General features: G+C 41.2%; 1 protein-coding gene across 6 annotated transcripts in view; it reads left to right on the forward strand.

Annotated features, from left to right (window-relative positions):
- Positions 1 to 20,837, forward strand: part of KAT6B (lysine acetyltransferase 6B) — a 364,617-nt gene that overhangs the window by 153,842 nt on the left and 189,938 nt on the right. The window contains exon 1 of one of the 6 annotated variants that reach the window (XM_030203220.1): positions 15,358 to 15,437. The exons of the other annotated variants lie outside the window; for them this stretch is intronic. The gene's annotated coding sequence lies outside the window, so the exon portion shown is untranslated. Of the gene's footprint in view, positions 1 to 15,357; positions 15,438 to 20,837 lie in introns of those variants that run through there. 6 annotated transcript variants of the gene reach the window in all.

Consider the following 20,837-nt stretch of genomic DNA (forward strand, 5'->3'; position numbering starts at 1 on the left):
ACTAGACTGTTATGGGATGAGTGAAGCCTTCTAGATGAGGAGTCGGGTATCAGCAGGCAAGGGCAGTATAAGGGAATAGCAGAATTGTATGCACCAATGAGAGTAGTTTAAAAGAAATCCTGTGGGATACTGGCAACCATTGTTCCTCTCGTAGTGGTGATGGTGGGGTGTTATATGATCACATTTTATATGATTTGGAGATGACTGATCGCTTAGACTCGGGTGCGACATAATAGAGAATTACAGTAGTCTAGACGTGTTATGACATGTGCAATAAGTATCTGAAGGACAGGTGTATCAGAGAAGTGTTATAAAGAATATATTTGCTTTGTGGAAACAATTCTTGATGGTGGAGATTTGGGGCTGAAAGCTCATGTTATCATGTATGATGGTATGTAAAATCTTCATAGAGGGTGTAAAGGTTATAGATGTCCCTGAGAGGAGAATAGGGGGGCTATAAGGATGGGTCAGTCTCTGTGTCTTATGACTACTCCGTCATAAACATAACAGCACAGACAGAGCACTCCATGCAATGGAAACTGGCTGCACTGTCAGATTTGACAACACAAAGATCCTGGAAAAGGAAGACCGTTGGTAACCCAGATAGATAAAGAACCAGTAGAAATAAGACACCCTCCACAGTTTCAGTGGAGACAAACAAAGCTTGGCAACACTCATACAAAATAAATTTAGCACCCAAAATATCAGCACTGAGGACCAAGAGTTTAATTTTGATTAGAAACACATCTACCAATCTGAAATGAAAACTATTAAATAAACACTGACACAGACCTATTATATAGCATCACCCTGAAGAAAGCCACAGTTAGATGGCTAAAACATTGGTCGAGCAAGCTCTGACATGGCACCACTCAGACAGCTGCAAGAACAGTCTTACATTGCTTTTTTAAATGAAATATTGAATTTATGTGTGTATGCCATCATGCATGATATGTGTCATCTATGTTAAACTAATAAGTGACTTCTATTTTAAGTCTTTAAATAGTAGGATTGTTATAAAATAAACAATGAGTGCACTTTTGAACTCCAGATCTCACAAAAATATCTGGTAAACTATGTAAATTTACAGCACAGAAAGACTGATGTTTATAAAAGAGTTTATTTAATTAACCATGTAGATCTTTTGTTAAACCGTTGGAGTTGTCTAGTGTATAACTTGTCTAGATGTGTCATGTGTTAATGTCAGCCAAAGGTAATACTTGCACAAGGATGCAGCAGCGGAGGTGTTCGAGATCATGGCTTAAACTCAGCCAGGTAGCAGCATAAAAAGCTACTATCCAATTAATTTGTCTATTTAAGTAGGACACATCAGTAGCAGTTCTAATGTAAATGGATAACTTTTCCATTTGGTTATAGGACCATGTGTTCAGTACTGTAAACTTGTTATGTATTGTATTTGATGAATGGTTTATCAAACAACAAACTTAAAATGTGCTTTTAATTTTCTGGATATCCTGAAGTGGTGGTGTACTTAGATTTCAGTTAGACTCTTGTTTGTTTCTTATATTAAGATTAATTTTTTGACATTGTTCTGCATAGGTGACTTATAAACTTGAATACCTTTGGGTCCTAAAGTGACTGATGGATTCAAACTGGTAGAGTTAGGGCAACAAAGGACAGTGGTAAATGGCATTCTGAGGACAGGGACATTATTAGTGGTATAGCACAAGGTTTGAAATTAGTCTAATTCTCCAATAGTTTTGTACGTGATACTGTGGAAGGGCTGTTGAAGGTTTGACCTTGATATTAAAATCAGCAACAAGATACACTCAGGAAGGTGTATATGAGAATGGATAGGCTGGAATATGGTAGCTAAACTATAATCCTGAAAATGCAGGCCATGATTTGGGCTGCAAAAAACAAAACAAAACCCAAGGAAGTCATACTGTATAGGGATTGAAGTATGTCTGTGCTCAAAAGGGGGTGGGGGGGTGGGATTGTTTCATAACTTAGGGTGACCAAACAGAAAAGACAACAAAAGCCAGAAAGATAATCCAGAAGAAATGTTTGGTGCAAAGGAAGAGGAATGGCCAACTGGACAAAAGAGATGGCAGTATGTCTGCATAGATCTTTGGTGAGACCTCATTGGATATAGTGTCCATTTCTGGAGACCACATCTTCAAAAGGTTACTAAAATGATTAGTGATCTTCATCATAAAGCATATGAGGACAGATTTAAAAGCAGGAGAGAAGTGATAAGATAGAGACAGTAAAATATTGCCATAGTGAAAGGGGATAGACACAGGAATAATCTAAGGACTTATTTCTTTACAAAAAAGGTTGTAGGTGCAGGAACAACTTCCCTATGGAAGTGGTGGAGATGAGGACAATATCTGAATTAAAACATAGTACAAGCACAGAGGATGTATGAAAGAGAGAATGGGATCACAAAACTTGGTAACAGTTGAAGATAGGCAGGCCAGAATAGCCTTTATTGGCCATCATTTTCTGTTTTTATTATCTACAAGCTATGCATATAAACGGGGCAATTTTATCATGCTGGGAAGAAATGGGATGTACAGGGGTAGTTTATCAAATACATGTACAGAGAGTACATGCATGTATTTGCACATTGAACTTTGGCCATCCCTGCGACGGAGTGCAGTTGGGGACGTCCAAAATCGGCTTTCGATTATACCGATTTGGACAACCCTGGGAGAAGGACGTCCATCTTCTGATTTATGTCGAAAGATGGGTGTCCTTCTTTTTTGAAAATGAGCCCAATAGTTTCTCATAAAGAACTGCTAAGTATATAAACAGTTTCTTCAAGAAATATTTTGGTGCTGTAAGGTGGAAAACTTAGAAAGCCAAAACCAGCAATGTAAAAGAACAGTGCTTCTCAACAGGTAACCAATACAGAGATGAAAGAATAGGAGCAATATAGCCAAACATAGCAGCTCATCTTTTATCAAACTTTGCTAGATCCCCAGTGAATTTTGCAAAGGTGGGATCCCCTCCCAGATCAGTAGTAGCTATCAGAAACTGATTTATTAAGGCTCTTTCTCTATTCTGTGTCTTTAGGTGAAGAAACATTAGTAATTCAGTCCTTTAAGGTTCCTCTGCAAATCACTAGTAGAAACCAGCAGACTGTCTTCCCAAAGGAGGATGCCAACTGTGTGACTTCACCCCCTTGATAGGTGAAGCAAAGAGGCTATTGCCTCTTTTACATATCACTGTGGCTTGAGTCCCCTCCTATCTCACCTTCTCTCTCCTACTTCCTCCCCAGCCTTCACCCAGTGTTTCTCCCCTCCCTTTTCCCTTTTTCTTTCCCTTGTCTGCAGCACTTCCTTGTGTTTACTGTGATTTGACTCTAAACTTTAGCCATACAGTGCAGTTCAGGAGGTTCTGGAAATCTCACAGGACTTGAAACTGCAAGATTATCCAGAATTTCCTGTACTTCACCACGTGGTTCACGCTTAGAGCCAAATTGCAGTACACACAAGGGAGAGAGATGCTATTTGTGTAGTAGCTTAACAAACAAATCGGGGCACAAAATCAGCCAAGCAAGGGCGAATGCAGAGGCAACGGAAAGGGTACACTTGGCACCCCTGTCTCTGTTGTGCCCTGTGCAACCTTGCTGTGACCCTACTTATGAGTTGCCATTATATCGTCCATTCTGGCATGAAAGGAAGAATGGCTAACTTTATTACTTTCTCCAGGGTTGAATCCAAATTACAGATCTGATTGGGCAAATTACTACCTACTAACCAAACATGGCCTGTTGGTGCTTTTTAGTCTCATTCTGCATTGAAGTTTTATAATTTCCTCTGGCCCGCTGATATCAACGAGCACACGAAAGAGAAGTCCAAATCTCCCGTGAAATCAGAACAAAACACAAAAAATGGCGGAAGTTAAACCAAAACAGACCAAAAAAACCAAAAAACAAGGGAGTAAGAGTGCCAGAAAAGTTTAATGGGACCCATTAAACTTTTTTGGCGCTCTTACTCCCTTGTTTTTTTGGTCTGTTTTGGTTTATCTTCCGCCATTTTTTGTTTTTTTCCGCTGATATCAACTTCATGGTCAATCTTCTGACATCAATAAAAAACCAAAATTTTGACTTTAAGTAATGCACCAATACTGGTACACCATTAAAGGTGAACATTTGGACTTTTAATAATATCATTGACAGACTGACTGTGGGGAGCGCTTATGTGCTCCTGGTTTTCTAATACTGGTGATGGCTCTGGCATTAGCATTAGTCAGTGTGGAGGTAATGAGGACTGGGGATCCTGCTCACGTATTTGTTAATTACATTTATTTTTTATATGGTTAATTAAGATGAGACACTCATAATTTTATGGTAGCACCCTTGATGACAGTACTTGCCCCTTTGCCATGCTATGTAATTCCACAGCTGTTCTGTGTTTGAAACTACACCAAAAATTAAAGCCAGAGGAAAAGATGTGTAAAACAACAACATCAAAAAGAATTATACTCTCTCTCCCTCCCCCTCCAGACCACCCTACCTAGTTATGGCTGTGTGTGGCTCTTGGGCCAAAACATTTGCCCACTCCTGGTGTAAGCTATATAGAATCTGTCAGAATAGCTATTGAAGTGAGCTGATAAAACATGGCATGTTATAGGTCATGACACTATAGCTTATACAGATGAAGTACAGAAGCTGCTTTGGGAGGAACGAAGGGTTTCCCCCCCCTCTTGTTTATACTCAGAAGTTGCTGTTTGTCCTCTTCACTTTATGGCATGCCTGGTGCTCTTGTTGCCCTGTGGGTTGCTGCTTCTGATGTCTATCCTGAGCATCATTTGCCTACCTACAGTAGCGACAGATGTCTCAATTTCATTTTTCATTTTACTTTGATTTATGCCTTTCTATGGAAAACTGTATTCAGCACATGTTACAAAATAGTAAAAATATAGAATCAAATTAAAGAATTTCAAAATGAATAAGGTAATAGAAATAAATCAAAATATAGAAAAGAAAATAAGATGATACCATTTTTATTGGACTAACTTAATACATCTTTTGATTAGTTTTTGAAGGTAACCCCCCCCCCCCCCCCCTTCTTCAGTAGAAATAAGCAAATGTTGACAAATATCAGAAACATAGAAACATGGCGGCAGATAAAGGCCATATGACCCATTCAGTCTGCCCATTCTCTGTAACCCCTAATTCTTCCTGTTCCTAAGCGATCCTACATGCTTATCCCATGCCTTTTTAAACTCTGGAATAGTCCTCGACTCCACCACCTCCACTGGGAGGCCATTCACGCCTCCATCACCCTTTCTGTGAAATAATACTTCCTCAGGTTCCTCCTAAGCTTATTCCCTCTCAACTTTGTCATATGCCCCCTCATTCCAAAGCTCTCCTTCATTTGAAAAAGGCTCTCTTCCTGTACATAAATGCCCTTGAGATATTTAAATGTTTCTATCATGTCTCCTCTCTCCCAGCGTATACATGTTGAGGTTCATAAGCCTGTCCCTATACTTTTTGCATTCAAGACCGCTTACTAATTTCGTAGCCGCCCTCTAGACCGACTCCATCCTGTTTATATCTTTCCGTAGGTGCGGTCTCCAGAACTGCATGCAGGTACTCCAAATGAGGCCTCACCAGAGACTTATACAACGGCACTATCGCCTCCTTTTTCCTGCTGGTCATGCCTCTCTTTATGCACCCAAGCATCCTGGCTTTGGCCGTCACTTTTTCTACCTGTTTGAAAGCTTTAAGGTCATCAGATTAAACCTTAGTTGCCAAATATCAGTCCATTCTTCTAGCTTTGCAAGGTCCCCCCTCATGTCATTCACACCCTCCAGGGTGTCCACCCTGTTGCAGAATTTAGTATCATCCACAAAGAGACAAACCTTACCAGACAGCCCTTCTGCAATATCGCTCACAAAGACGTTAAAAAGAGCCGGCCCTAGGACCGATCCCTGCGGTACTCCACTGATGACCTCCTTTTCTTCAGAGCAAGCTCCATTTACCACCACCCTCTGTCTCCTACCATTCAACAAATTTTTTACCCAATCAGTTACTCTAGGTCCCACACTGAGGGCACTCAATTTATTTATCAGTCGTCTGTGCGGAACCGTGTCAAAGGCTTTGCTGAAATCCAAGTATACCACATCAGGCACCCCTCCCACATCCAACTGTTTGGTCACCCAGTCGAAGAAGACAGTCAGATTCATCTGACACGACCTGCTACTAGTGAAGCCATTCTGCCTTGAGTCCCGCATTCCATGTAGTTCAACTTTAGAAGCGTTTTTGTTAGCTTACTTACCACCAAGGTCAGACTGACAGATCTGTAATTCCCTACCTCTTCCATACTTCCACTCTTGTGCAAAGGAACCACATCCACCCTTCTCCAGTCCACCGGGACCACTCCAGTTTCTAAGGAAGCATTGGAGAGATCAGTCAGCGGAGCCGACAGAACTTCTCCGAGTTCCTTAAGCACCCTCGGGTGTATCCCATCAGGCCCCATCGCTCTGTCTATTTTTAGTTTGGCAAGCTCCTCACGAACACAGTCCTCCGTAAACGGGTCTTGTTCTACCATACGTCCATCCCCTTTAGCCTTTGTTTTCTGCAGCCCTACCCCCAGTTTTTCATTCGTGAACACAGAGCTAAAATACTCGTTAAACAGTTCAGCTTTATCCTTATCATCTTCCACATATTTCTCTCCCTCAGCTTTGAGCCTCACAATGCTATTATGGCACTTCCTCTTGTCACATATCTGAAAAAGGTCTTATCTCCCAATTTTACCTTATTAGCTATCTTTTCCTCCATTTGCCGCTTCACTTTCCTGATAGCTTTTCCAGCTTCTCTTCGCTTATTTAGGTATTCTCTCAGAATATATAAGTGAAATATAAAGACACATGTCCCTGCAATATACCTAGCTGCAAACTGTGCCAACACATCTCACAGGATCCTACAATCACTCACATGAGAAAAACATTCAACATAATACTTATGTACTTATGTATATATGTACTAAAGGGATCATTTACATGCTCATCCTCAAATGTGGTATATATCATTCAATGCAAAAAGTGTGAAGAAGGGTACTATATTGGAGAGACAAGCCAGATTAAAGACAATGGCTGAATTTGCATATATATAATATTAAACATTCTAATGCCAACCAGGATGCCACCTCTGTGGGACAGCACGTCACAAAACCAGAACACTGCATCAATGATCTTATGGTAAGAATACTAAAAGGAAATTTTAAGATAATCCAGGAATGTAAGATCTTTGAAGTCAAAAATGATAAAATATTTAGCACCCACCAGCGAGGACTCAACAGAGATCTGAGTTTCCTAGCCCATTATAAACCATAAAATTATAAAATTCTATTGCTTTGTCACCCTGGTATCAACCATCCATCCCTCCCTGACTCTCATCCACCCAGCTCTCCCTGTTTCTCACCTAACCTACCCATCCCTCTTCCTGTGAAACTGTCAGTGGAATGCTTTTGTGCCTTTGTGTTTCACTCATACATTCTGAAATTTGTCAACAAGGGTTGCCTTCAAACACTAATCAAAAGATGTATTGTTTAATAAAACAAAGGTATCATCTTATTTCTTTTGTATGTTTTGATTTCTGTTTATATGAATAAGAAATCTGCTTAAAGTGCCACATGTTTTTGGCAGTGAATAATGCATTAGTATTGCTGCTGGAAATTCACATATAGCTTTCAACTGATTTTTTAAAAATAATTTTAGTTATATCTGCTATTTTCACATTGATGTGTATATGCTGCTAATTGTATAAGATGTTTTATTAAAATATTTTGGGTCCCTTTTACTAAGCTGCACTAAAGGAACTGTCACAAAATGCTTAGCCATCCTTCTGGGGTTACCCTGCGGCCACTTAGAGGATCTACCCCAGCACAGCTCTGGTCCACCTGCACCTGCTGCTCATGCTCATCCCTAGCATCTGCCTCCCACCGACAGGGTCACAACTGCTCTCAAATTGTCTCCATTGATTTCTAGTTTACTGGGGCCACAAGCCCAGTGGTCCTACGGTTCCCAGACAGCGCTCCCTGACCCATCACACCCCCAGAAGTCTTTGAGTCCAGACAAACAGAACAAATGACTACGTTTTGTTCTCTTAAAACATATTGAACAGTGGAACAAAATAGTTCAATTGGCAAACAATAACAGGTAACTGAAATTAGGATCAATCATAACACTAACTATACACTTGCATACTTCCTAGAAAGTATGTGGGGAGATCAGGGCATATATCTGTTCACAGAACTTCAGCAAAAGAGATCTCTCTCTCTTTCTCCCAGGCTGAAACTGAAGCAATAGCCAGCATCTGCTGCGTAATTTCAAAACTCCAGGCCAATCAGAGCCCAGAACAGTCAAGTTTCAAATAAAAACTGGTTACATCACTACAAGGCACTTCCTATTATCTGTGTGCCAACTAAAAGAGAGAGTCCTCTGTAAGAGCTTTACAGCAAGGAAACACCACCTGCTGGCCAAATAGGAGAAATACACTTCAGAACATTTTCAATGCAATACATTTTACAGACTTAAAAACACACTGTTTCTTCACAGGGACCATACACTCTGATTATCGCACCCTGAGGCCACTTTTAGCTTGGCTGTAAAATGGTAGCCTTTCCATTTTTTTCTGTTAATGGCCAGGTGCTAATTTCCAAATTAGTGCATGAGCCCTTGCCAACAACTATTTAGTAGGCGGAAAGGGCTCACACGCTAACCATCTGCTAATCGGTTGGCATGCGGCAATGTAGCTGCACTAACCAGTTAGTGCTGGGCATACCTACTGTGCTCCCCCCAAACACACCCCAGCCCTAAAAAATACAATAGCAGTGGGGAAGCTTGTGTAGATTCCTGAATTACTGCTGGGCGCCTTATCACACCCACGGTAGTGTATTTTAGTGCATAGGAAGCTTGTGGTAGTGCTTACCACCGCTTAGTAAAAGGGCACCTTTACATTTTATTTAGGGGGGGGGGGGGAGTTATTAATGTTGTCTCTAGAGAGCTCACAATTGGAATTTGTACCTGAGGTAATAGAAGTTAAGTGACATTCGCAAGATCACAAGGAGCTGCTCTGACAATTATGCTACTCTTCCATTCCAGTCCACCATATATACTGTTCCATGCAAAAGTAGAGGAGTTTACAATAAAACCAATTAAATATACAATATAATTATAACAAATCAAAGGTGTTGCTATCTCTGCCCCAGAATCTCCAGACCCCTCCTCCACTACATGTACAAGGCCAGGGGAAAAAAAAGTAAGTTTTTTTTAAGACTAGATGTTGGCTTTTAAGGTAGGAAGGTAATCTATCCACAACACAGGAACGAAATTAAAAAAAAAAACAAAAACAGCATCATTGGTAACATCCAGCTGTGCCACATCCAATGAAGGAACCACTAAATTATCCAATGCCTGAGAACGTAAAGGTGCAACACGAACTTACAAAGTCAAAATGCCAGAAAGATAACTAGGTATTCTCCTAAAAAAAAAGCTGAATGTACCAGAGTAAGTATCTTATGCAGAACCCTATATTTAACAGGCAGCCAATACTTCTGAAACAGTGGGGTAAAATGATCAAATCTCCCAAAACCAGTAACCAACTTAGCCACATTTTGCACAAGCTAATGCTGTTGCAGCTAGAGCTAAGGCATGCCATTATATACGGCATTACAATCCAAACAGCTAATCAGCAGAGAAAATACTATAGTAAACCGTCTTTTGAGTCAAATATGGTTTAGTAGCCCTGATAGTCTGAAGAACTGATAAACAAGCCCTCAATACAGATGATACCTGGTATCCAAATGTAAGGCGCAAATTGAAAATAAAACCCAGTGAGTTGAAACCAAAACCACTTCTTGACCCTGACTTAAAGGTGAACCAGTAGGCATATAATCCTGATATGCAACCTACATTGGCACACAACATTGATGGATTAAGCTTCAAATGATTCTCCTCAAGCCAAGCAGAGACAGAATAAAGAATCATTCGGTGATGTTAAATCTGGATGAACAGGATTTGTGAAATAACTAACAATGCCATCAGCAAGAAAAAAGTACTTGCTCCTTTAGACTGAATCAAAGCAGCAAGAGGACTAACAAACTGAACATCAGAGAAAGAACTGACTGGTGGAGTGGCCTAGTGGTTAGTGCAGTGGGCTTTGGGCCTGGTGAACGGGGTTCAATTCCCACTGCAGCTCTCTGTGATTCTGGGCAAGTCTCTTAACCTTCCACTGCCCAAGGTACAAAATAAGTACCTGTATATAATATGTAAACCGCTTTGTAACCACAGAAAGGTGGTTTATCAAATCCCTTCTCTCTTATGAAACACTGCAAGTCAATGAATACTGAGCTGACTGATGAATTAAAGGATATTTATTTATTGGGATTTATTAACTGTCTTTATGAAGAGATTCACTCAAGGTGGTGTACAGCAGGTACAGTTTAACATAACATTTACAATTTTAACAGCATAGCAATAGTAAAATAACCAAGAATAAACATAAATACAATAAATGAGGTAAACTTGAAAACAGTAAATTGAAACCCAAAAATAGAACTACTGTGAAACAGTATCAAAAATATACACATTTAACAGTACTGGAATTCAAATACCAGAGATATAATACAATGTTAGCATAATACTAATGATACACCTAATAATAGACAAGAAAGAAGAAAACCACTGGAAGACTATACTGCCTAGACCATAAGCCTGAAGAAGAGAAAGGAGCAGTGCATGATCAATAAGATCAAAGGCTGAGCTTAAGTCCAAAGAAAGAAGAGCAATACTCCTGCTCCTATCCAAAGTTCACTATACAACACAACCAAACCAAGCTATGGCACATTCTGAACCCCAGTTGTTGAGGATAGAACAGATTATTCTGCTCGAAAAGAGACATTAACTGGAAGAAGACAGCCTTAATTTAGCCATGAATGGAATATTGGACAGTGGTCTATAACTCGCGGGCACAGAAACATCAATAGCACCTTTCTTCAGAATTGGACTGATAAAGTATACCCTGACACAAGCTAGTATTAATAATAGATGGGAATAAAGAATTCTTCAACAGTATTGACAGCAGAGGATCAAGTGTAGAGGTAGTAGGATGAGATCAAGAAAATATTTTATGTAGAGACTTGAGTTAAAACACCAAAGTAGGGGGTCACGTGATGCAATGAGCAGAGGAACAGCGTTTTCTCTCAGCTCCCAGCTCATCCATATAATATCATCCCAAGTGGCTAGCATCAGCATATACATTGCCTTACGCAGTACCTAATTGTCTCAACCGTGTTTTAAGGACAGATTTTTGAGTAAAACAACAAAAGATAGTCTTCAACAACCAGGAAACGTGAAAGGAAAAAGTGATGCCTGCGACTTCAAAGGATCCTAAGATGGCGACCGGTGATGCAGAGGCTGGTGAAGTGAATGGGTTTTTTTTTTTTTTAATCTCTCAAACAAATTGTAGTGGAAGCTCTTGATGCATAATTAGCCCTTATTAATGAACAATTTGGAAATCTTACCCATCAGTTACTGATTTTAATAGAAGAGTAATGGAGCAGAAGACTCGGGTCAGTGGAGCAGAGGATATTACAAAAGATGCAAGGGATGAATTGAATTGCTTACAAAAGCTGGTTGCCAGCTGTGAAAATAAATTGGATGATCTAGAAAATAGATCAAAAAGGAATATTGTTGGTTTGCCTGAGACATTAAAAGATGAGGAACTTATTGGAGCATTGGAGAAATGGCTTTCGATGGAATTACTACAGAGTAACCACCTGGGCCCCCTTAGGATTGAGCTTGCTTATAGATTTGGGAGAGCCCCAAAGGAGGGTGGTAGGCTCAGAGTTGTGATTGCAAGGATTCTAAACTTTGCACATAAGGATTACATATTGCGGCAATACTGATAGAAAAAAAAGAAGTATGGCAGTTGCTGCTTCAGGATTATTCCATGACAATTGCAGAAAAAAAGAAGGGCCTACAACTCTGTATATAAAATTTTAGTGGAAAACCAACTACGTTTTACCCTTCAATATCCAGTGTTCCTCAGGTTTCTTAAAGAAGGTAAAACAGTGGTATTTGATTCATCGGAGTCTGTGTTGGTGTACTGCTATGGATTTACAGCCTGTCTCACTAACACAGACTACTCAATAATTACCATGGATTCTTTTGGATTCATATTAGATAAATGAAACCTTTATTAGAGGTGCTAAAATCTACAATGATTAAGGTATATACAATGATTAGCTATATAAACAATCATTACATCACTGGTCTCTACATCTAAGCAATGCTAAGAGTTCTTAGACCAGGAAAAGAAGCAATAATACACTATACATACCATCACTGGTCCTTACATCATCCAGGCTCTTATCATTAGCTGGGGGGCCCGTTACAGCGAAAGCCAGGAGCTTCGACCAGGAACAGATCCTCTGCGCAGTACGTACGTTACAGATGAGCTCCCACTCTGCTGTAACAAGCCCCCCCCCCCCCTTTTTAGGCTTAGAGATCATGTTCAGAGCTAAGGAAAATTACAGAATGCTTCTCTGTTTAGGTAAACAAGCCATACTGTGGGAACGTGGTCACATGTTTTCCAAGTCCAGGTGGCCAAGCTGAACCTCCGAAAACAAGAACCATCCTCCCCTTTGCATAGCGAATTAATTCTTATCTTCCAACTTGTTTTTGTATTTACAAGGAAAGTTACTTTCGGTCAAAGACAGAAGATTTCAGAGTTCATTTCAGAGTTGAAAAGCAATCCTTTACATCTTCCATTACAGTTGGCTATAGTGCAAATCTGGTTTGCGGCATTGCCAGAAGACAACGGAGGTGCATGACACAGCATACAGGAAGATTGTAGCTGATTGATTATATCTCCCAGAACAGAGGCATTCTAGACCTACAGCACTAATATCTTTATACAGTACATCAGGATTCTACATTGTATGAGATTGCTTTAGAGCTCGCTCGTTCAGACTTGCTACATTGCTGTTAGCTTAAGCTGTCACTCGCAAGTTTATAATAGCTTGCGATAAATTCTTCATATTGTGGACATGTTAGTCTCTGTAAATCAGTGTACCTGGAGAGGGACATGGCAGTGCATTTTACTGTTGAATTGTTTCAATGTCAATGTTTGCTACCATTTGGTATCATTTCTGGCTACTCAGTTCCCTAACTTCAGCTGCTGAGGATAGTAGCCTTGTGGTGTTTGAGGGTATGAATGTGAAGGATAGTGGTGCTGTGAGCTAACTGGAAGCACTATGAAACAACATGGGGAACACATTAGCGAGACTGTGAGGTCTGCTTGGCATTAAAGGATCTGAAAGCACAGATAGATATGACCAGTTGGACATTAAATAATTCTACTGTGTTTCTATGGGTGGGAGTTTTTTATTTGGGGTGTGTGCGGAATACCTGGTCTATGAGAATGTGTGAATGATGGAAATTTAAAGGGATATAGGGGATTTGGTAGATTTGTGGGATGGAAGGGTGGCGAGTTGGTGTCAGGGTGGATGGTGGTCAGTCGGGCAGTGTGGGTATGCCAATTGTATTTCCATGTGATTGGCAATGTTTACTTTTCCTTAATTTGGCTGTGGGATTGAAGGCTAATCATAGCTATGAAGTCATTAAAAGTTTTTCATGGAATGTGTCTTGCATTAACTCTCCTATTGAAAGAATGAAAGTTCTGCAGACGTTTAAAAGGTATAAGGCAGATGTGGCCTGCCTGCAGGAAACTAAGTGATCATCTTCAGAACACCTGAAACTGAAATCTGCATGGGTGCAAGAATGTTGTTGTGCTTCATCCTCTAAAAAGAAGATTGGAACAGCTATTCTTATAGGTACAAAAGATACTACAAGATAAAGAAGGCAGATATGTAGTAGTTCATGGTTCTTTAAATGGTACTCTGATTACAATTGCTTCTATTTATGCACCCGATTCTGTACAAAAGTCTTTTTTTCAAATTCTTGTTGCCGGTGTTATCATATGCAGGAACTCCTCTGTTAGCTGGAGACTTTAATTCACTCTTAACATCTGATATGGATATTAGTGCTGGTTTCTCTAGAGTACATCCCATATCAGACAGTGGCCTAGAGGCCTTGACTCACAATCTGGACCTAGTGGACCCCTGGAGATTGCTCCATCCTCCAGAGAGGGGTTATACTCATGTTTCTAAGGTACATGGGTCGATGGCACATACAGATTCTTTTTATATCACAAAGACCATTCCAAAGTGTTCCTGCTGTGACTATAAGTCTTTGAATTATATCAGATCACACTTTAATCTCTATAGAATTGGAGGGCTTGGGACCTCAGACAGGGAGTAAACCTAGATGGCATTTCCCAGTCTACTTATATAAAGATCAGGCCTTTCATTCCTATTTGGAGCAGAAATGGAAAGAATTTTGTGAACATAAACTAGAACATGCTGGGAATCCACTTTTGTTTTGGGATACTGTGAAGGTGACCTTAAGAGGAGGCGATATTACCTACAGTATGTTAGTAAAAGAAAGAAACAGACTGCAAAACACATTATAACATTTGAAGGTTTATGTTGGAAGCTGAGATTTGTTTCAAAAGGCCCCAGTTCTCTTTAATAAACACTCATGGCTTTGGGCACAAATTTAATCCATGAAAAGGCAATGAGAGACATTACATATCGTAAATTTAAACTGTATAAGTTTGGTAATAAACCGGATAAATATTTGGTAAATCTGACTAGGACATGGGGAGATCTGAGTTATAACAGCACTTAAGACTGCCGAGGGTAAGGTTGCGTCTTGTCAATCTGAGATAGAAACTATGTTCATGAATTTCTATAAGAGGCTGTATGCATCAGAACTGCAATGTGAAGATGCCAACATTGATATATGGTTAGGTATGGTATCCTTTCCTATCGTGCCAACATTGATACATGGTTAGGTATGGTATCGTTTCCTATCGTGCCCCCCCCCCCCAATGCTTCTATTTCAGGGGAGGAGATCCAACAAGCCATTTCCCATTTACAGCTCCAGTAATCTCCAGGATCAGATGGGTTCGGTGATGATTTTTTAAAATTATTACAAAACCCCTTTGTAGATCCCATGGAGGCATATTTTTCTTACACAATAGCGGGAGGAGGCTTTCTGGCCCATTTCAATCATGTGCTTATTACAGTTCTGCCCAAACCAGGTAGAGACCATTTGTTACCAGAGTCATATAGACCCATCTCGCTTATTAATTTAGATTTGAAAATCCTTGCATGTATCATGGTGGAACACTTAGCCCAGATTTTACCCTAGTTGGCGGGGGAGGAGCAAGCTGGATTTGTAATTGGCCGACAGGTAGTAGTGAATGTGAGAAAATTGATTTTAGCCTTCGAACATTGTTGTAGGACCTCCACACCTGCATTGGCCATCAGCGTTGACTCAGAAAAAGCCTTCAACTGGGTTGAATGATCTTTTCTGTTCCTGCTATTGAGAAGGTATGGTATTTGTTTTTTTTTGTTTTTTTTTTTGTAGAGGCAGTTAAAACCCCTTATGCCGATACAACAGTGGCAGTATTAGTAAATGAGTCCCTCTCGTTGCCTTTTATTTTATGTACAAGTACTAGGTAGGGGTGCCCTTTCTATCACCCCTGTTGTACCTTTGTTTTTAGAACCATTATTGATTAGGCTTAAGGGTGGTGATCATATTCTGGGTTTATCTTTTGGTATAAGGCATATCAAGTGTCTAGCTTCACTGATGACATAATGTTGGTGCTTACCAATCCCACTCAATCTCTCTCCAGGGTATTGTCTGTGTTTGAAAGATTTGGTGCCATTTCAGGTCTAAAATAAATGTATCTAAATCTGAGACCTTGTCCTTTGAATATACAGATAGCTCAGGACGACCGGGTGTCTCTCTCTCCCTTGAAAGAAGCGATGGGTTCAGTTGGGTACTTAGGGGGTGAATATTCAAGCGGATGCAAGGTCTTTATATATGAATAATGTAAAACCTAAATGTAACATATCTAGAGCCAATGTAGGCCATATGTTCTGGAAATGTTTGCTGATCCAACACTTCTGGAATCAATTATGGGATTTTCTTATTAGATTGTTCAGTATTGATTTCACTTTCCAGCCTGGGACAGTGTGGTTTCAGGTGGGAGGATGCTCTTCCAGCACTGTCAGAGGGGCAAGATATATTTTTATATAAAGCACTGAGAATGGGGAAAAGGGCTATTTTGTTTTGCTGGAGGGATCCTCACTGTCCCACATTCGACCATTGGCAGGACCTCTTTTTTGACATGGTCTTGCTAGAAAGAAGGGATTTGGGTTATGGGGATAATTCTAGATGGTGTAACTTTTAAGCAGTCTGGGAGCCATATTGGCTTTCCTTAGCCCATAGGTACTGCAGCTTATTACTTAATACGTGATATTGCATTTTATACCCATTATTGCATGCCCTGGTCCTCTATCTCTGAGTTGTGCCTTCACTTAGCATCACATTGTTATGTGAAATTGCCTCTTGTCTGTCTTTGTTTCTTACCTTTTTTGATTGATTGCAATATTATTACATCACTTTGCCAGACTAAGAGGGTGAGGGATGGGTTGTTCATTGGTATTTTTATATGCTGTAAACCTTCTCATTTACTTAGTTTGTTAGTCTTCTTTGGTTTCACTGTTGAGATACTTGTTACTCTATATGGTTCTTGAATAGATGAGGAAGAAAATGGAAAACATTGAACTGGAGAGTGCAGCAACAAACAGCAGAGGTGATCCAGAGACGAAGAAGACAGGCTTACCGCATGCAGTTTTATTATACAATGACCCAACTTGACCAAGTTTTGACAATTCCTTCATTAGGGGTCAGCAGACTCTTTAATGCAAGGGATAGCAAATGGCAAGTATGAGCACACTCCTTTTCGAACAGCTTGCAACAGCTGACCCCTGATGAAGGCATTCAGAGGCATAATCGAAAGAGAAGGACGCCCATCTTCCGACACAAATCGGGAGATGGGCGTCCTTCTATCAGGGTCACCCAAATCAGCATGATCGAAACCCAATTTTGGGCTTCCTCAGCTGCTTTCTGTCGCGGGGATGTCCAAAGTTCCCGGGGGCGTGTTGGCAGTGTACCAAAGGTGGGGCGGGGGCGTGCTTAAGAGATGGGCGTCCTCGGCCGATAATAGAAAAAAGAAGGGCATCCCTGACGAGCATTTGGCCGACTTGATCCAATTGTTTTCACGACCAAGCCTCGAAAAGGTGCCCGAACTGACCAGTTGACCACTGGAGGGAATCGGGGATGACCTCCCCTTACTCCCCCAGTGGTCACCAACCCCCCCACCCCCAAAAAATGTTTTAAACATTTTTTTCAAGCCTCTATGCCAGCCTCAAATGTCATACCCAGCTCCATGACAGCAGTATGCAGGTCCCTGGAGCAGTTTTTAGTGGGTGCAGTGCACTTCAGGCAGGTGGACCCAGGTCCATCCCCCCCCTACCTGTTACACTTGTGCTGGTAAATGTGAGCTCTCCAAAACCCACCTGAAACCCACTGTACCCACATGTAGGTGCCCCCCTTCACCCTTTAAGGGCTGTGGTAGTGTTGTACAATTGTGGAGAGTGGGTTTTGGGAGGGGGGTTTGGGGGGCTCAGCACACAAGGTAAGGGAGCTATGCATCTTGGAGCAATTTGTGAAGTCCACTGCATTTCCCCCTAGGGTACCCGGGGCGCAGGGGGATCGGTCGCTCCCCTAAACAGCTGTTTAAAAAAGTGGCGCCTATGCGCCTCAACTCGATATTTTTTTTTCTGCTCCCTCCCGATTCTTGTTTAATCTTCTTTTGCTACCTCTTCTGCCCACGCTCTCCCGTCCGCGAGGTCACTTTTACTTTCCGAAGCATTCTCCCTTCGGCACCGGCGATTATCAGTCAGCCTGCCAGCGTCGGGGCTTCTGCTTCTCCTCCTCAGGCACGTCCCGCCCACTCTAAGCAACTTCCTGTTTTGTGCAGAGGTGGGACGCGCGCCTGAGGAGGAGAAGCAGAAGCCCCGACGCTGGCATGCTGACTGATAATCGCCAGTGCCTGAGGGAGAATGCTTCGGGAAGTAAAAAGTGACCACAGACGAGAGAGATGGGCAGAAGAGAGGGTGAAGCCAATCGGAAGACGGCAGAGGGGACAGGAGCTGGATGGTAGGGTCAGAGTGAGAAAGGGAAGGGACACGTGCTGGTTGGAAGGAGGAAGAGAGGGGCTGGATGGGATCCTGAAAGAAAGAGTCAGAAAGAAGGGGAGAAGAAAGATCTGGAAGAGACAGTTACTGAATGGAGAGTGGGAAGGGACAGGTGCTGATATGGAAAGGAGAGAAGAGGGGAGTAGGGTGTCAGGGAGAGATGCTGGATGGACGTGAGGGAAAGAGGACATCCTGGACGGAGGGGGGTAAGAGAAAACAAAAGAGAATATACTGGTCAGAGGAGTGAAAATAGAAAAAGGGTGCTGTACAGAAGAGAGGAAAGAGACAGTGATGGAAGAGAGGGGATAGCAAAAAAAAAAAAAAAAACTATGAAATGATAGGATGAAGAATAGGAGGGCTGAAGTAAGGGAGATGAAAACTGTAGGCAGATGTGGTTAAAAATAAAAAGAAGATTGAAGACTGAGTAGTAAAAATGAATTAAGTCTAAGAGGCAGAAAACTAAATGAAGGAAAGCTGAAAGGAAAAATCTATTCAGAGGTGGATATAGGAGAGAAAGTGAAGAAGGCAGGAAGGGAGAGATGAAGTGGCAGATGAACTGGAGATAATGTGAAGAAAGTTAAGAAAAGCCAGAAACTGGAGACTGAGACAAACATGATGGGAAAAAGAAAACAAAATGACCAAACAACAAAGGTAGAAAGAAAAAATGTATTTTTAATTCACTGAATGGAAAATGTCAGTTTTACAGTAAGTTTACACTGCTTTCTTTATATTTTGTGCAGAGTGTTGTTTTGATTTCTCTTTCTCTAGTGTTGCAGTGTGGCTTCTTGGGTTTTACATTTAGTCTACATATTCATATTTTAACTTTGTGGTAATTTATTCTGTACCTGGCAAGGGTGTTCAGTGTTTGTGACCGAGGCCAGGTACTCTGTTTGCACCTAGTTTCTGTTTAAGCATCTGTAAGAATTCACCTTGTTTCTTTTTTCTAATGGGCATATTGATGTTCTAGTTCCTACTGTAGTATTTCCTGTGTTGCATTTTTCTAGCTAAGGTCTTTGTTGTGTTACTTCTGTAAATCAGTGGTGTTATGGTCAAGTAGATTATATAGATTTTGAGTGACTTTTGTAGGCTTTGTATTACAGGTACAGCTGTTCCTCGGTAGAGTACAGGGGCGTTCCTGCTAATGGTGTCACCAGACTCATGGCTGAAGAATGGAGTGTTGGTTCTCCTGAACCACAGCGGAAGGGCCAGCGCCAGTGGCACCAGCACTGCACTCTTCAGTCATGATCATGACAACACTAGTAGCACAAGCACTCCTGGTTGACAGAGTATGAATTGCAGCTAAGTTCTAAAGAGCCACTGTGGGGTGAGGATGCTCTAAGTTAGAGTGTGAATGGTAAATGACTGCAAATACTTTGCTTCATAGTTCAGGAAAAATTCAGTGAAAAATGTTTGGGCAATTCATAATGTGTTACCGAGCAGCATTCTTAGATGACTATCAGCTAACTAACCATAACAAAAATATCAATTTTTCTATTGTGCTATGTGTTTCTCCACTACCAGGAAGTAGACACGTGCTCATACTGTTTCCTGTGGTTTCCAATTTGACTTCTGCTAGTTCAGTTGTGTGATCGTTGCTGGCGCCTATTTTACAAAAGTCTGCTCCCCCTGACCTTAAAACCTAGCTACGCCTCTGGTGCCCGGTTGGTGTCCTGGCATGTGAGCGGGACCAGTGCACTACGAATGCTGGCTCCTCCCATGACCAAATGGCTTGCATTTGGTCGTTTCTGAGACTGGCGTCCTCGGTTTCCATTATTGCCGAAAACCGAGGTCGCCCATCTCTAAGGTCAACCATCTCAAGATTTAGGTCGTCCATCTCTTAGGTCGACCTAAATGTTGAGATTTGGGCGACCCCAACCGTATTATCGAAATGAAAGATGGATGCCCATCTTGTTTCGATAATATGGGATGCCCCGCCCCTTTGCGGGGACGTCCTCAGAGATGGGCACCCTTAGAGATGGGTGTCCCTGTTCGAAAACCCCCTCATTGTGTCTCAACGTGGCTGAGTTGGGTCATTGCATAATAAAATTGCACGTGACAAACCTATGACTGTCTTCTCCTTCTCTGGACCACCTCTGCTGTTTGTTGCTGCCTCTGTGGATACTGCAGAGTGTTTTCTCCTGTTCTCTTAAGCTGGAGGGTGCAATATATCATTGTCTTTGCATAATGCCTGTCCACGTGATACCTATATTTTTCTATTTTGTTTTGTGGGCATGCGGATAAGAGTCCACTGTATGTCTCATATGTCTCCATAATGTTCTTCAATACATTTACTGTCTTTTATTTACATCATTGTTTGCTTTGGAATTTGTGGACTGATTGTATGTACATTTGTTTGATGCACCTAATAAAAAGAAGTAAAAAAAAAAAAAAAAGACCTAAGCACAGGAGAAACACTTGGTCCATACGTATCTGAGTAATAAGTTCTGAACAGAAGCAGAACAGCTGACTCTTTAGGAAAGGAGGATGTAAAATCATCAATTGGTGGTGGGGGGGGGGGGGGGGAGACGGGGGGGACGCAGAGCAGATACAAAAAACGATCTGTGCAAAGTTGAAATCTTATTTTATTTTTAAATGTTGCCACTACCTCTGCAGAAAGCAAAACCAGAGTACATCCTTACCCACTGATTGTGTAATCACAAAAAAAGTTCCTTAGCAGGATAG

This window comes from Microcaecilia unicolor, chromosome 5 (genome assembly GCF_901765095.1).
Source record: "Microcaecilia unicolor chromosome 5, aMicUni1.1, whole genome shotgun sequence".
NCBI classification, from domain to species: domain Eukaryota; kingdom Metazoa; phylum Chordata; class Amphibia; order Gymnophiona; family Siphonopidae; genus Microcaecilia; species Microcaecilia unicolor.